Below are 18633 nucleotides of genomic sequence, written 5' to 3' on the forward strand. Positions count from 1 at the left end.
ATAACATGATATTATATCATGATCATAAAAATTTACATTGCGAGGGTCGAACTCGCAACCTTCTGCGTATTAAGCAGCCGTGATAACCACTACACCATGGAACCGCTTTGATACTCTATGTATAGTAATTTTAAGTTAATGTGTGCACAGTGGATTAGTCTAACAGCTTTACAGTGCAATTACTTGTAGACAGAGCCGTGTTTCTACGGTTCACTTTTTAATGATTTATTATACCCCCCGCTTGAAAAGCGGGAGGGTGTACAGTAATCGGATGTCCGTCCGTCTGTCCGCCCGTCCGTCCGTTTTATAATTCACAATTACACATAGATTTCTTTATTATACCCCCGTTTGAAAAGCGTGAGGGTATATAGTAATAGGAATGTCCGTCCGTCCGTACTTCTGTCTGTTTTACAATTCATATGCACACATAAATTTCTTTTTATCTATACATGTATTACCACGTCATCTTCACATTTCGATTTTAAAATCACATTAAAATTAGTAACTAGTCTTATTATATCCCCCACTTGAAAAGAAATTTATATGTACCTCTAGTTTATTTCGTATAAAAGGACAAAGAATAAAATATCAGCTACCCAAGTGTTAAAGGTGCTTGAACACAGATTTGAAGTTAATGTTTTCTCAAATTTTCGGTATAATATCACGACTTTTATTTTGCTAGAGCATTTCATACGGAATAATAATAATATAAAAAACTGTTTTATCTTGAAATTATTGAAACTACGAATTTCGGGACCCGTTTAGTTGATACATCTTTGCACTTTCACACAGTTATTTTTATCCTTAATACTTAAGAAAAGTAGGATGGATCCTTTTAGTAAGTACAACTACTTTACGTTTCACACATCAGGAAAATAATTATCATCTCTATTTCCACCTAAGATTTTGAACAATATTTAGTAATAGCATTAAATTGTCCTTCTTTTGAAGGAAAGGATTACCGTAGTGTAACATTTTTTTCAAAGCTTGAATCTCCAACTTCTTTTTCTTTAATTATGAGCTTGATCAATGGGGGTTATCTTCCTTATCGTAATCTTCCCTCTGTTACTTTACTAGATTTATGAGATCCATTTCTGGATCGTTATCTTCACCCTTTTAGGGAATTAAGAGATTGATCTTTGTTAGTTATATTTACCTATTATGGGCTTATAAGATAGAATGCTGTGTTTATCTTTATTTTTACTGGATTAATGATAGTGACCACTTTCCGATATTTACAATTTTTACTTGATTTATGAGATTGGTCTTGGTTTTTAATTTAGTAGGAGTTTTGTATTGGCAAACAAGGTCATTTTTCGAACAGAAAATGTGCGAAATGCATAAAAATATCTAAACCAAGACACGCTGCTGACAAACTAGTTGATGATACAAGAATATCAAAATTCTTTTGTTAATAGATTGACCTTGCTTGCAAATTTTCGCTTTGAAGTTATAGGCCAAAAGTTGATGACTATTTTTAGCTTATCAAAGAGTCTGTCACATCTGTTTCGTATTTGGATATTTTACTAGAAAAAGGTGGGTGTGACCAGTCGGCAGGGGATGCTCACTCCTTCATGGCACCTGATCCCACATCTGATGTTTTTGAAGTCCGTGTTTGCTTTGCTCCTGATGTTGTTTGAATGAACTTTTTTACCGCTCTTCATTTTCATATATATATCTTTTATTTTTGATATTTCTTAAAACAAACATGCAAGTCGAAACTATATTTAACTTCGGTGTTTGGAATGAATAATTTAACTTTCGAGAGATATTTGGTTTTGCTTAATTTATTTAGTAAAGATTCTTTACCACTAATTTTTATTAAAATAATTCAATATTTTTTTGGAAAAGAGATGGTAGATAACAATGTAGACAATTTGAATGTTTAGTATTTTTTTAACGGTAAGAGATTTTCAAAATATATAAAATTTAATGGCACAATAAAGGACATGTATTTTGACAACCTTTACATTTTTGGTTTTTTTTGCATATTCCTATGTTAATTTATCTCTGTCTTTGTAACACTGTGCCTGTATGTATCACATTCATTTTCAATTCCACACGTTTTTCTAAAAAAAAAAAAAAAGGAAACCGAATTAAATGGAATTTAAACAACCAAGATCTAAAAGAAACTAAGAATGGAATAGAATATTGTTGTATTATATTAAGATTGGCCATATAAGTACAAAAATCATTTAAAAATTCCTACAAACAAACAAAAGATACGGCATGTTAATGGTTCAAATATTAGATCACAGTTATGGATCTTTTGAGTTTCGTTATAATACTTTATAATACTAGTATATCAGTATGTGAGTTTTTTTCTTGCAATACAATGATGACATAACAGGATTTGTCTCAAATGATTCCAAATCATGTCACATCATGGATTCTGTTTCCTGAGAAAAAAATGTGTGCGCAAATAATTCTTTGTCAATGAAAAAGTAAAGACAAGGGTCCCATCTTTAGTCATGCTGCCTTTCCATAGACGTTTATTTTACGTTTTTATGTAGGCATTATGTTTGGCAAGAATAATATGGAGGCGACAGCGCCGTGAAATTGAACACAATCCTTTTATACCTTTCCTTTCCTATTTTATCAAGTTTTGATAGCAAAAATAACTTTGTTGTGTTATTCTTTTTAAAGAAACCCTTTTACTGTCCTCTGACGTCAAGATGACGCAAACAATTAAAGGTAAAAACAAAAACAATCTGAAAGAAAAAAAAACATAACTATAACGTACTCCATAGAAATTCATTATGTTAATCTCTTTGCAATACTAGAACACATGTATCCAAACAACATACAAACACCTTTTCACATACCTTTTAAACAGTCTGCCACATTTATTTTCATGCTTTATTTAGTATAGAAGATAATGACCTACAAATAACTACAAACAAATGTTGACATTATATAGCTTTTCCATCATTAAGAAGGATATGGAGATAATCAAATTTCCCTACTAATGTAGCAATATTCAAAATTATTCGTATCTGGTGTTTATGTCTTCCAAGAGGAAGCAGGCAAGCTTCTGAAAAATAACCTGAAGATTACATAATAGTAGGAAACCATTTATTTATTTACAAAATTTATACCAAGTATAGTAAAGTATGGTAAATGAATGTGCCTCTATTCTTGTACCTTTCAATTCTATTTTCACTAAAAAAAATGATATAATTTTAATACAGGGCTTTTTATAAGCATGTATTTAATATAATAAGTAACGGTTATAAGTCTCACAGGGTCCATTATGTCAGATATTAGACAATTCGAGGCGCTATAGTCTAATATCTGACATAATGAACAGTTTGGGGCTTATAGCTTACTTAAAACCACAGGGGCTTGAGTAGAGAAAATAAATAAGAAAATCAGCACCTCTGAGAGAGAGAGAGAGAGAGAGAGAGAGAGAGAGAGAGAGAGAGAGAGAGAGAGAGAGAGAGAGAGAGAGAGAGAGAGAGAGAGAGAGAGAGAGAGAGAGAGAGAGAGAGAGAGAGAGAGAGAGAGAGAGAGAGAGAGAGAGAAGAAAAACAAGCCCCTGTGCTTGTGTTAAAACATTTCATCAATTCTGTTTTCACAAAAATATGATATAATTTTAATACACTGCTTTTATAACCCTGCATTTTATACAGTTATAATAATAATTCTGCCATCGTCTTTTTTGCAAGGAGATGCACTATTAAAGGATAATTGCAGTATAACATGATATATATTGATTATAAAAAATATATTGACAGGTTCCAGCGAGGCTCGAACTCGCGACCTTCTGCGTGTTAAGCAGACGTGATAACCACTACACCATGGAACCGCGGTGATATAAAGACATCGTAATTTTTAGTTAATGTGCAGTGGATGTCTAATAAGCTCTCAGTGCAGTTACTTGTGAACAGAGCTGTGTTTCTACGCTTCACCTTGACTTTATTGATTTATTATTTATAATCACTTATACATTTGTAAATTTCTTTACCACCTCATCAACACTTTTCAATTTTAAATTTACACTGTAATTACGATTATTTTTCTTTATTTTTTATAGAAGGGTAAAGTAAATTCATAGCTATCCTACATATAGTTTTAAATGTTTAATCTTGTTGCACCAGTTTTTATGAAAAAAAACACCAAAACTTTTCCAACCTAGGTTATACCCAATCAACTTTGGGTAACTATTAAATTCACGTGGGGATGTAAGTGCACCGTGAATGGGTCCCTTTAGTTAGTACAATCACTTTACTTTTGACACATCAAGTAAATAATTATTTTTTCTATTTCCATCTAAGGCCTTGAACACAATTTCTGTGATTGCATTAAAATATCATACTTTTGAAGGAAAGGTATTTTAATACCATAAAGTAACATTTTTTAAAAGATTTAAATTCCCAACTTCTTTTTCTTTAATTATGAGCTGGATCAATGGGGTTATCTTCCCTTTCGTAATCTTCCCTCCGTGATTTTACGTGATTTATGCGATCAATTACTGGATCGTTATCTTCACCTTTTCACTGGACTTGAGAGATTGATCTTTGTTGATTATAATAACCTATTAAGGGTTAATGAAAGAGAATACTGTGTTTAACTTTATTTTTACTGGGTTAGTGATTAGTAACCACTTGTTGATATTTTCAATTTATACTTGATTTGTGAGATTGGTTTCTTTATTTAGTAGAATTGTATTGTCAAACAAGGTCATTTTTTCGATCACATTTAATGTGCTAAATACATAAAAATATCTCAACCAAGACACGCTGCTGAAAAATTAGTTGATGACACAAGAATATCAAACATACATCTGTTAAAATGTTGACATTGCTTACAATTTTTTATTAAGTTAGACCCAAAGTTGACTAACGTCTTAATGCAATTTTGTTACGCCCTTATTTTAACAAAAAAATGTCTGAGATTTTTTATTTTAATTATACCCCCGCTTGAAAAGCGAAAGGGTATATAGTAATCGGGATGTCCGTCCGTCTGTTACGCTTTGGGGTACCTATCTCTTATCCACAACTCCTCTCATACGACCGAATGGAATATGATGAGACTTTCACAGAATCTTTATAACATATTGCCATTGTGACCTCCTACTTTACTTTTTGATCCGACACATATATTGGGTTTCCCATTGCAAAACATGACCATGCCATTATATTCATATGGATGGCGGGGTATCATTTAGTGAGCCCACTGCTCACAGTACCTCTAGTTTTATTATATATAAAAGACAAAGAATGAAATATCTACCAATGTGTTAGAGGTGCTTGGGCACAGATTTGAAGTTAATGTTTTCTCAAACTTTCAGTATAATATCAAGACTTTTATGTTGCTATAGCATTTCACACGGAAATATAATAAAAATTATATAAAAAAACTTTTTTTTATCTCGAAATAATTGAAACTACGAATTTCGGGACCCGTTTGGTTGATACATGCATCTTTGCATTTTCACAAAGTTAACTTTATCCTTAATACTTAATAAAAGTAGGATGGATCCTTTTAGTATAAGTACAATAATTACTTTACGTTTCACACATCAGAAAAATAATTATCATCTCTATTTCCATCTAAGATTTTGAACATTATTTTATGTAAAAGAATTGAAATATCCTACTTTTGAAGGACAGGTATTGTAATACCATGATGTAACATTTTTTTTCATCGTTTGAATAGCTAACTTCTTTTTCTTTAATTATGAGCTGGATCAATAGGGTTATCTTCCCTTTCGTAATCTTCCCTCCGTGATTTTACGTGATGTATGCGATCAATTACTGGATCGTTATCTTCACCCTTTTGGGGAATTAAGAGATTGATCTTCGTTAATTATATTTGACAATTATCGGCTTACGAGATAGAATACTATGAATATCTTTATTTTTAGTGGATTCATAATAGTGACCACTTTTTAATATTTACAGTTTTTACTTGATTTGTGATATTGTTCATTTTTTCTTTATTTGTGATATTGTTTATTTTTTCTTTATTTAGTAGGATTGTAATGTCAAACGAGGTCATTTTTTCGATCACAAAATGTGCGAAATGCATAAAAATATCTAAACCAAGACACGCTGCAGACAAATTAGTTGATGATACCAGAATATCAACATTCTTCTATTAAAAGATTGACCTTGCTTACAATTTTTTTTTGAAGTTAGGCCAAAACTTGACTGACGACAATGCAAATTTGTTAGGTCATTATTTCTACAAAAAAGTCTTAGATTTTTTCCCCATTAATTTATCCATTAAAATAGGAATTGCGGATTAAACCAGTCAACAGAAGATGCTTTCTATTCCACGAACCAGAACTCGAAAAATTTGACACTACTAGTACGCACAGTTTTAATAGTAGGAAGGCATGGCATTCATTGATAAACAGAACCTTTACCAAGTGCCAGACACAGAGTGAGGTAAATGAATGAGCCTAGCCTCTATTTCTGTATCATTTTGAAATTTCACATAAGTATTCAAAAAAACTTTTATATCTAAATATGTTCTATTACCCTGCGATAGTTTTATATTCTGATTGGCACGGAGATGAAATGATGAAGAATTATTTCAGGGAGTTCAGTACAACATAATGTTGCTTCATGTTCATAGAAATTTTGAGTAAAAATTGTATAGACGGTTCCAGCGAGGCTCGAAGTCGCGACGTTCTGCGTGTTAAGCAGACGTGATAACCACTATACCATGAAACCGCGGCGATTTACTTTATGCCAATGTGCAATTATTACTGCACAGCGCAAGCACATGAACATAAAAGAGCCGTGTTTCAACAGTGCACTCTTTTATTTTCCTCTGCTTTCACAACGTAGGGTATACTGAAATCGGTCTGTCTGTGCGTCCGTCTGTATTTCACTTTCTTTTACATTTCAAGGATTAAGCTTTTGAGTTATTGTCTAGAAAGAAGATGGGAGGAGAAGGCGGGCAGAATGCCTATCGTGCGACAGATAAGAAGTGAAAAATTAAATCTCAATTATATCCAAATTTTATTTCATATTTCACCTAATATTAAAGTATACTTAATGTAAAATCTCTATAATTTACACAAATCTAAAAAAAAACTGAAATTATTTGCCTATGAAAAAGCATACACAGACTAAAAAGAACAAAACGATCATTTTTTCATACTTTAACAAAATCTATATGAGTGGGTCTTCGCTTCATTTTTTGAAAGATAATCCTAAAAGATTGCGATAAAATAAACATTTTTTGGTTTACGAAAAAATGGAGCGAAGACCCACTCTACCTAAAAAGTACACTTTTATGACAAAACATTCGCATCTTTCCGATAAATACTTCAAGTCCATTAGTCAAGGGTCATATCACAAACATGATTTAAATGCCTACAGTCATCATGAGCCATGTAGCATAGTGTTTAGGGCGTTAGTCTCAAAGCAGTATGACATTTCGGATTTTTATTGCTGAGGTTCGAATCCAACGTATACTATCTAATATGTTTATAAATGAAATTTTTATTACGAGATTTATTTTCTCTCAGAAAATGTTTTTTCTCATAATTTCATAAATTTCAATAATAAGAGGTCAATTTGAATACTCAATTCACATATTAAATGTGATTTCTTAATATCTGATGCTATAGGCATTCTGCCCGCCTTTTCCCCCCATCTTCTTTTACTCAGCAACTCCCAATGGCCTAAGGAAGATGCATATCAATTTTAAAGCCAGTACTGAATTTATTCTATAAGTATGTATTTGATCAATTTGCACTAAATGTACGTGATTAATCTTTGTTTTACTTTCACTTTTTAGCTTTATTAAAGAGTCTTTCACATCTGTTTCATTTTGGGATATTTTACCAGCAAAAGGCGGATGTGACCGGTGTCGCATAATATTTGGTCCGCCTCCTTTAAAGGTCCGGCCGGACCTAATACGATAACATATTTGGTCCGCCTTTTATAAGAAAAGGTCCGGCCCGTATAAGAAAAGGTCCCCATGCGTTTTAAGGTCCGGGTGGTGCAAAATGTTTTAATCTTGACTTTAACATATGAAATTAAGGCTACCGGGTAATTTGTTTATACTATATGATGAAAGAAGGATTAACCCTGTTGTGTTTTATTTTTTGTACAACATACATGTATCTCTAGATAGACAAGAATCTACTCGTATAGTGTGCTTTAAGCAGTGCCGTTAAGGGTCATGATTTCTTTAAAAATCATGCCACAATTATTTTGCAAGTGTTTGTTTTTCCTTAGAATTTGCTTTTTGTAAATTAGTACGATTAAAGGTGTGAAATCTGTCGGTGTGTATAGCTAATAAAACAATGGGTGTGTGACGTATTTGTTTACCTGACAGGTACCCACAGGTAGAGCCCGCGGCAGATGGCGCTGTCATTGAATGGTCGGGAACCTAATGGTCATTGTTAGCTTTACATATCAACAGACCTTGTTATCTTATTTTTAAAAAAATTATGCCAAGGAACCAAATATTCAGGCGTATACTTCAAAACTGCGACGTTTATAATACCATACCATACATGTATAACCTTTATAAAGCTAAATATGGCGTATCTGAGCTAAAAATTAAAAATAAAAGATTAAGCGTAGATTTACATGAGATTTGGTTTTTATGTTCAAATTAAAATTTTCACCGATATTGAACTTAAATATCCCCACGTTTCTATTAGTTAAATTCAAACTAATTGAATTAAAACTGTGTCTGATATTTAAATTCCGAGTCGATAAGAATCGGCCGTTGTTTTAAATCTCGGATATCTATGAAACGCGATTGATTTAAATTATTTGATTTTCATTAAATGTTTCAGTCTGCATTCCATTTCGTTTTTTTTTTTTTTTTTTTTTTTTGTTATTGAAATTTTAAACTTTTTATTTCCGACATTTTAAGCTTTCATTTCCGACATTCTAAAGTGTTCATCTCCGACATTTTTCAGGAAGTGCTTTCTGGTAATGAAAAGTTTTAAAGAATAAATCATAGACTGTTTAGTAAATCAGTGTTCGGCGCAGTCTTTGACATTTAATTTAGTGAACATTAAATACGATAAAAAAGAATTGCATGTTCAATTAACTCTGTCAACTAGACTTAGTGCTTCATGTACAGATGTACATGTATATACATGTATACAGAACTTTTATATTAAAAATGTTGTGTATAATAAATTCTTTCAAAATTCCATTTCTACATACATGTACCTGGTATACATTAAATTGCCGGAGAGGTACGTTGCAAACATTCCAGAAATGAAAAGAAATAAATGTCGGAAAAGAAAAGACAAATTGTCGGAAATGAAATAAAGAAAAGGCTGAAATACCATGCCGATTTCCGGAAATGAAATGCAGCAGTCCTATCTTTACAGTGTTATATAAAGTACCAAAACAAATAGAAATATCTTTTTCATATTTTTAGTCTAAACTTATAAAAAAAAAGCCTTATATGACTTTAAAAGTTTTTAAACCCAGTATAATATAAGGTCTGCCCTCTGTATTTCAGATATCTTTATGTCATAAAGTGAAATTTTTGGACAGGGTTTATTTTCGTAGCTTGAAAAATAGACAGGGCGGACCTTAAAACGCAGTTATCAGAAAAGGTCCGCCCTGTGTATTTCAGATATTTTTATATTATAAAAGGACATTTTTGGACAGGTTAATTTTCGTAGCTATAAAACAAGAGAAAGGGACAGGGCGGACCTTAAAACGCAGTTATCGGAAAAGGTCCGCTCTCAGTATTTCAAATATTGTTATGCTATAAAGGGACATTTTTGGACAGGTTAATTTTCGTAGCTATAAAACAAGAGAAAGGGACAGGGCGGGCCTTAAAACGCAGTTATCGGAAAAGGTCCGCTCTCAGTATTTCAAATATTGTTATGCTATAAAGGGACATTTTTGGACAGGTTTATTTTCGTAGCTCAAAAACAAGAGAAAGGGACAGGGCGGACCTTAAAACGCAGTTATCAGAAAATGTCCGCTCTCAGTATTTCAAATATTGTTATGTTATAAAGGAAAATTTTTGGAGAGGTTTATTTTCGTAGCTTGAAAACTAGAAAAATAGACAGGACGGACCTTAAAACGCAGTTATCAGAAAAGGCCCGCCCTCTGTATTTCAAATATATTCATGTCATAAAGGGAAATTTTTGGACAGGGTTTATTTTCGTAGCTTGAAAAATAGACAGGGCGGACCTTAAAACGCAGTTATCGGAAAAGGTCAGCCCTCTGTATTTCAGATATTTTTTATATTATAAAGGGAAATTTTTAGACAGGGTTTATTTTCGTAGTTTGAAAACTAGGGAAATAGACAGGGCGGACCTTAAAACGTAGTTATCAGAAAAGGTCCGCCTTCTGTATTTCAGATATATTCATGTCATAAAGGGAATTTTTGGACAGGTTTGTTTTTGTAGCTTAAAAAACTAGGGAAAGAGAGAGGGCGGACCTTAAAACGAAGTTATCAGAAAAGGTCCGCCCTCTGTATTTCAGATATTTTTATGTTATAAAGGGACATTTTTGGACAGGTTAATTTTCGTAGCTTAAAAAAACAAGAGAAAGGGACAGGGCAGACCTTAAAACGCATTTATCAGAAAAGGTCCGCCATCTGTATTTCAGATATTTTTATATTATAAAGGAAAATTTTTAGACAGGGTTTTTTTCGTAGCTTGAAAACTAGAGTAAGGAACAGGGCGGACCTTGAAACGCAGTTATCAGAAAAGGTCCGCCCTCTGTATTTCAGATATTTTATGTTATAAAGAGAAATATTTGGAGAGATTTATTTTCGTAGCTTAAAAAACTAGAGAAAGAGACAGGGCGGACCTTAAAAAGCAGTTATCAGAAAAGGTCCGCCCTCTGTATTTCAGATATATTCATGTCATAAAGGGAAATTTTTGGACAGGGTTTATTTTTGTAGCTTGAAAACTAGAAAAATAGACAGGGCGGACCTTAAAACGCAGTTATCAGAAAAGGTCCGCCCTCTGTATTTCAAATATTCATGTCATAAAGGGAAATTTTTGGACAGGGTTTATTTTCGTAGCTTGAAAGCTAGAAAAAAAGACAGGGCGGACCTTAAAACCCAGTTATCAGAAAAGGTCCGCCCTCTGTATTTCAGATATTTTATGTTATAAAGGGAAATTTTTGGACAGGGTTTATTTTCGTAACTTGAAAACTAGAGATTAGAACATTTTTTTTATTGTGCAGAGTTTAGAACTTCCTTAATTAATATTTTAAGTACCAGCCTAATCGTGTGCAAATTTCCTTCTTTCACACAAGTTTTATTAATGTATTATACGTCTTTTGCCATTCACACAAGTTTGTACAAAGTTAGGCTCATAGTAAACAAAAACTTTGAAATGAATGACCGTTCTCGATTTACTATTGATAAGAAATCACAAAAGTCGGCTGACCCCTACCACATTGTATAATTTTGGTCTTTATATCTCGATTGTAACAAACTTCTCAATTGTGGTCAAAATGTTCAGATGACGCTAAATAATTAAATTTCGGCTGCAGACTTATTTGTGTGTGATTTATGAAAAAAATTGATTTTAATAATGAAAAAAACCATCCTGCTCAAAGTCCTACTTTCACTTTCCGTGGTGAGCAGGGGAAACGGGTCTTATGCATTTATAGGTTGTACTGTACACGCATATGTGGCTGGCTGACGAAAGAGGCAATGTAGCGGTAATGTATACTTTTTTATGTAGCGGTAATGTAAGGTTTTTTGTAGCGGTAATGACTCTGTAGCGGTAATGAAAATTTGGAAAATGTAGCGGTAATGATACGCACCCCATGCATTTACCTTGTTCCGGAGTAATTATTATTTAGTAGGCCGCATTTCATTTCCGGAATTTTCTGAACTTATAATTTCCGACATTTTTAAGTTTTTACATTTTAAAAGTTTTCATCTCCGACATTTGTCATTCATGTCAGTACTTTTTCGTCAACGAAAAAAGAATTCATACATCCGTTTTAAACTGAAGGTAAAATATTTTACATAATTTATTCAAATAAAAGCCTTTGCTCTTAGCTGTCAAAGAAACTTAATTAATTTTACCCTGGAACAGATGTAGGTACATGTATTGTGAATGTGAAGTTTCACTTAACTGTTTCCTTTACTTTTTAACTAGTCTTAATATTGATTACAGAGTGTATGTAATGAATAGAAAAAACGTGATTTGAAATAAATAATTTTATCCAATGAATATATACAATACCCTGTTAAAATTCTAATTTCCATCTTTGTTATACATATGTTAAACTTAAATTGCCGTAAAGGTATGATCCTAAAAAAAATCCGAAAATGTGAAAAAAGAAATAAATAATGTCGAAAATAAAAATAAAATTGTCGGATTCCGAAATAATAACAAAAATTGTCTGCAATGTTAAATTCAGGAAATGAAATGCAGAGATCTAGTAGATATAATAATTAGCTTTTGAATAGGTAAGAAACAGTTTTAACTTATAAAAACACAGGGGATATGGTACTTTAGGTTTTCTCAAACGAAACAATTATAGGCTAACCCCAACTGCCCAATCCGTAGGCATGTTGTTTTTACAATAAGGGGTGTAGGGTAGTACACCGTGACATAAGCCCCTGTCACAGCTAGTGACCCTCCAGTTATTTACAACAATTTTAAACGTAAAGAATGACAGATTTTTTTTTATCAATACTATAATGAAATATATTTGAAAGATGTGAACTTTAGTTTTTGTGAGTGGATTAGTCAAACGTTTATCATGTTTATAGGAAAGAGAGTGTAACTAAATGATTCGTGTTGGACTAAGGCACATTTTTCTGTTCATTCAATACTGATTAATCTGCCAGTAAACAAGGCGGTGAAGGTAATGTATGTACATTTGTATTCTTGATATTTTTTTAATGATAATGATGACATTAGTGTATTAATTTAAACGACAAAAGAAGCATGTCCCATCTTCCCGACAGGAAAACCGATCAATAAATCTAAAGTATACATTCCTGTATTTATGTATTAATTTCGATTTCTTACTTATTGTTTACTATATTTTCTTGGAGAAAACACTAGCTATTAATACGACTATATATCCTTAATTAATTTTAAAAGAATAGTTTTTCAATTAATATCGAATGAACCACATGCATACAATTTATATAAAAGGCCGAGGGCGGACCTTTTCTTATAGAGCCAGGCGGACCAAATATGTTATCGTATTAGGTCCGGCCGGACCTTTAAACGAGGCGGACCAAATATTATGCGACACCGGTCGGCAGGGGATGGTCACTCCTACGTGGCGCACGATCCCATCTCTGATGTTTTGGAGGTCCATGTTTGCTTTACTCCTGATTTATATTGTTTGAATGGGCATTATAACTTGAATACCGCTCGTTATCTCCATATATTTACATTTGCAGTCTTTCCTTATATAAGAATGCTAATAAAATGGAAATTCAATTTTCATTCACATGCAGTTGGTCACATGATCAAACTTTCTTGAGTGTGGAAAGCAAACTGCACGAGCCATTTAGAAAGTTCCGATTGTGACGTCAAATGACGTCGTAGATACGTTTTGTTGCCTATAAGTAATTTCAAAGCAAAGTCTAAATAATGCCTATATTTCTTTGTAACACGACTAAAAACGTAAATATAAGTACGTGTTCAAATCTACTATAACGCCCTTCGGGCGTTATAGAATTTGATCACGTGACCGACTTCATGTCATACCCTAATGAAACTCTAAAAATGATATTTCATTTCTTAAATATATCTTTTATACTTGATATTTTTTGTAAAAAAAACTTGCAAGACGAAACTATTTTTCACTATCGGTGTTTTATAATCACAGTTGCAAAAGTCAGCGGGAAAAAAACAAACGTCGCTATTGTGACGTTACATAACGCTGCTTTGACGTCGAACGACATAGGTCCCCCCTTAACTTCAATATCTTGATGTAATCCAACAACTAATATTCTACTCCATTCTAAGTTTCTGTTAGATTTCAATAGTTCAACTTCCATTTAATTCGGTTCCCATTTTCTAGCCAAAATATGTGGAAAAAAATTATTGTAATACATACATGTACAGTAAGTGTTAAAAGCCGGAGATAAATTAGCATAGGAAAATACAACAAACTAATAATGTAAAAGTTATCAAAATACTAATAATGTAAAATTTATCAAAAAACACATTTTTATTGTTGCATTCAATTTTATATATTTTAAAAAAATGCAAAAAATATAAGATAAAATTCAGCAAAGACAGCGGCTTAAATTAGGGAAATATGTTTAATTTTATGATTACCATTAATTGTATTTTCTGGATAAAACTAAGAAAAATAAAGAAATGTACTTGTACCTATATTTACTTATTGATTTATAGTGTATGTAGATTTTATTGTATAAAGTCATTCCTATTTGGTGTTGGTTGTTGACGGGGAGGGGGGGGGGGCAGAATGATTAGAATGAAGAAAAAAAGAGTATATCTGTTTAAATTATTTCTTATCAAAACAAAATACTCGTTTTTTGCAAAATAGTTTTATATTCAGATGTTTGTCAGTGCTAACTTACCCTTTTTTTTTTTATTGCAGAAAGGTCAATATTTATGACAAAAGAGTACGAAAATAAAAGAAAACGTTATATTTCTCGTTTATTTTATCATAAAGGTATACCTTTTTCCTTGTTAAAATAAAGAGAGGGGTCATTTCTTTCAAAAAATATGAATTACCACATTTTCACACAAAGACTTTTTAAGATATTACATGTTATGCATGTCGGAATTGTAAAAAATATGACAAGAAAAACGGGGTGATACTTACATTGTGCTCCTGTATAATTTTTCATGCGAGATGGATTACAATGAATTTGCCTTCATTTTAAAGATACAAGTCATATAAATTAAATACATGTTGATTTCGAATGTGATTTGACATTTTTGGTTCCTTTTAGCGCATATTTGGAGTAGAACAATAACGTTTGAAAATAATCTATTTTTAGCATTTCACACTGTTTTTGCACGTGCTCCTGTGTAAAAATAAGCACATAAGGGTATTGTTTTTAATACCTAAAAATTAAGATCAAGTGGTCAGGAAAGAAATGTCAAAGTTTTGAAAATTTCACACAAAGACTTTTCGGACATAGGTCCCCCCTTAAGAGTTTTGTTATAATACATGTACTAATATATCAGTATTTGAATTTTCTTGCAATACGATGATGACATTGTAGGATTTGTCTCGAATGATTCCAAATCCATGTCACATCATGAATTCTGTTCCTGAGAAGAAAAAATGTGTGCAAGTAATTCTTTTTCAATGGAAAAATAAAGGCAGTGATATGCTTCCCCCCACACGTTTATTTTACGTTTTTGAAGCAACTAGGCATTATGTTTGGCAAGAATATAATATGGAGGTGATAGCGCCGTTAAAATGAGCACAATCCTTCTATACCTTTCTTTTCATATTTTTTTAAGATTTTAAAGCAAAAATAACTTGTTTGTGTTATATTATTTAAAGTTTTCATTTGACGTGCCTCTGACGTCAAAATGACGCAAACAAATATAACAGCAACCTAGAAGGAAGAATACAAAAACATAACTATAACGCACTCCATAGAAATCCATTTAATATGTTAATCTCTTTTCAATACTAGAAAACAAGTTTTCAAGCACCTTTTCCCATACTTTTTAAACAGTCTGCCACATTTATTTTCATCTTTTATTTGGAATAGAAGATAATGACCTACAAATAAGTAAACTTAATGACAAATGGTGACATTAGCTTTTCTATCATTAAGTTTTCCTTATTTAGGTAGCAATATTCAAAATTATCCGTATACGGTGTATATGTCTTCCAAGAGGAAGCTCCGAATACGTTCAATTTTAAAGCGAGGCAGGGTACTGAAAAACAAGCTGAATATTACATAATAGTAGGAAACCATTCACTTATCAACAAAATTTAAAGGTACTTGGACACAGATTTGAAGTTATTATTTTCTCTATAATATTACGACTTATATATTTTAATAGCATTTCACACAAAAATTAATTAAAAGTCTTATTTCGTTTAAAAGATATTGAAATTTCAATTTTTTCGGCGGGTTTGATTGACATATCGTTGCACTCTCACAAATTTAATTTTATTCTTAATCCTTAGGAAAAGTGGCAATCTCGTTTTGTATAAATGAAAAATATTAATACTATAATCCAGAAAATTCAGAGTAGACACATTCGAAAGCAAAACAAACACACAATATATTGTCAGTCCGTGCTGTTTTGGTAAGCAGACTGTGACGATTGAACGCACCCGGTGAATTCTAAATATAAACAATAACAGAACTCGAGCCCTGTTTACAAAAACTGTGTGCATAACACGAGTGTGCTCGACTTGCTAAACTCTGCACGCATCTCTTAGTTCGGAATGACGATACTTGTGAAGGTGTTTTGCTTTCTAATATTTCTACTCTGAATAAAATTTTTCTTGATAAAAGTTTTAATATTTCTCATTAAAACACATCAAAATTGCCACTTTTCCTAAGGATTAAGAATAAAGTTAAAATTTGTGAAAGTGCAAGGATGTGTCAATCAAACCCGCCAAAAAATTTAAAGTTTTAATAACTTTTAAACGAAATAAGATTTTAAGTTAATTTTTGTGTGAAATGCTATTAAAATATATAATTCGTGATATTATACAGAAAAAATGAGAAAATATTAACTTCAAATCTGTGTCCAAGTACCTTTAAACCAAGTATAGTAAAGTATGATAAATGAAGGTGTCTCTATTCTTGTATCTTTCAATTCTATTTTCACAAAAGAATTGATATAATTTTAATACAACGCTTTTTATAACTCTGCATTAAATATGATAAGTAATAGTTATAACTCTCAAGCTGTCGATTATGTCAGGTATTAGACGGTTCTAATACCTAACATAATGAAGAGTTTGAGGCTTATAACCTTCATAACATTTCACCGATTCTGTTTTCAAAAAAAGATATGATATTATTTTAATACAATGCTTTTTAACCCTGCATTTGATATTATAAAAATAATTTCTTCCAACCTCTTTTTTACAAGGAGGTGCACTGTTGAAGGATTATTGAACTTTGGGCAGTATCACCTGATAGTATATCATGATTTTAAAAATATCCAATGAAAGGTTCCAGCGAGGCTCGAACTCGCGACCTCCTGCGTGTTAAGCAGACGTGATAACCACTACACCATGGAACCGTTGTAACTCTAAATGCTTAATATGCAGTGGATTAGTCTTAAAGCTTTACAGTACAGTCATTTGTGGACAGGGCCGTGTTTCTATGGTTCACCCTTTAATGATTTATTTTTATAATCACTTAAAATTTCGTTATTGCTTATCTGTTAACACTTCGTCAACACGTTTCTATTTCAAAAACACATTGAAATTACGACCTAGATGATTCTTTTTTTAAAATTATATAAAAGAATAAAGAATACATTTAATTTGACACTACTTGTAGGCACAGTTTTAACAGTAGGAAAGCATTTTCATATATTAATAAACAGAATCTTTACCAAATATCACTCACAGAGTAAGATAAATGAATGAGCCTAGCCCCTATTACTGTATCATTTCCATTTAAGGAATGAATTAAATAGCAACCCAAGTTATACTGTATAACCTGGGTTGGGGCAGTTTACGCTTTATAAACCGCAAAGCTATTTAATTCATTCCTTAAAATTTAATTTTCAATCATTAAGTATAATAAATAAGACAATTTCTACCTTAAAAACCCCTTCAAATTATTCATATTTTAAACGTAACGTCAAGCAGATTGATACGTTTTTGACGTAAGTCATTGTGACATTGGTTATTATTTAAATTAATTTTTTATCCAATCAAATGACGCGTTACAACCAAAATTAAATTATTTTGATATAAGTATTCAAATAATTTTTATAACTTTATAACCCTGCAATAGTTCGGTCTTCTGGATGACACGGAGAAGCAATGATGAAAAATCATTTCAGTGAGTTCAGTACCACATGATGTTGCTTCATGTGCAAAGAAAATTTTAGTAAAATATAGACAGGTTCTAGCGAGGCTCTGTGTGTTAAGAAGACGTGATAACCACTCCACCATGGAATCAAGGCTAGATATTGTGCGCCAATGTGCTTTTATTTTCTCCTGCTTTCACAACGACAACGAGGGATACTAATATCGGTCTGTTTGTGTGTCCGGCTGTATTTCACTTTCCTTTGTAGGGGATATCTCGAGAGGCTTTTGAGCTATTGCCATAACATTTACGCAGCAACTCCTGTGGCCTAAGGAGACGCTTTTCAATTTTAAAGCGAGTAATGAATCTATTCGATATTTGATCAATTTGTACTGAATTTAAGAAATTAATCTTTGTTTTTTTTTTTTTTACTTTTAACTGGATTTACTAGACTTTTGGCGTTTATTGGTTTTACTTTTTACTGGATCTATATTATGTATATCTACATTTATATATCTAAAACGAAGTAAATTATTGACAAACAAGTTGATGAAACAAGAATATCAGCAGTCTCGTTTAATGTCATCAATTCGAAAGTTCAATGGTCGATACAACGACTTTGCCAGCAAATACAATTTATCATTGAGTCAAATGCTGACTGATATTTTTCATACTAATAGTTAGTCCATTATTTATACACTGAATTGACGACGGATTTTTCCGTTATTTCCCGATCATGACAAGGAGCAC

At 32.0% G+C, this 18633-nt stretch overlaps 3 non-coding genes across 3 annotated transcripts; all 3 read right to left on the reverse strand.

Moving 5' to 3' along the window:
• Window positions 1–3735: 3735 nt before the first annotated feature.
• Window positions 3736–3808, reverse strand: Trnav-aac (transfer RNA valine (anticodon AAC)). Its single transcript has one exon. It is a non-coding gene; the product is annotated as a tRNA-Val (tRNA).
• Window positions 3809–6610: 2802 nt separating this feature from the next.
• Window positions 6611–6683, reverse strand: Trnav-aac (transfer RNA valine (anticodon AAC)). Its single transcript has one exon. It is a non-coding gene; the product is annotated as a tRNA-Val (tRNA).
• Window positions 6684–17070: 10387 nt separating this feature from the next.
• On the reverse strand, window positions 17071–17143 carry Trnav-aac (transfer RNA valine (anticodon AAC)). Its single transcript has one exon. It is a non-coding gene; the product is annotated as a tRNA-Val (tRNA).
• Window positions 17144–18633: the final 1490 nt, after the last annotated feature.

This window comes from Saccostrea cucullata, unplaced genomic scaffold (genome assembly GCF_032062105.1).
Source record: "Saccostrea cucullata isolate Sc308-1 unplaced genomic scaffold, CSIRO_AGI_Scuc_v1 ctg281, whole genome shotgun sequence".
NCBI lineage: Eukaryota > Metazoa > Mollusca > Bivalvia > Ostreida > Ostreidae > Saccostrea > Saccostrea cuccullata.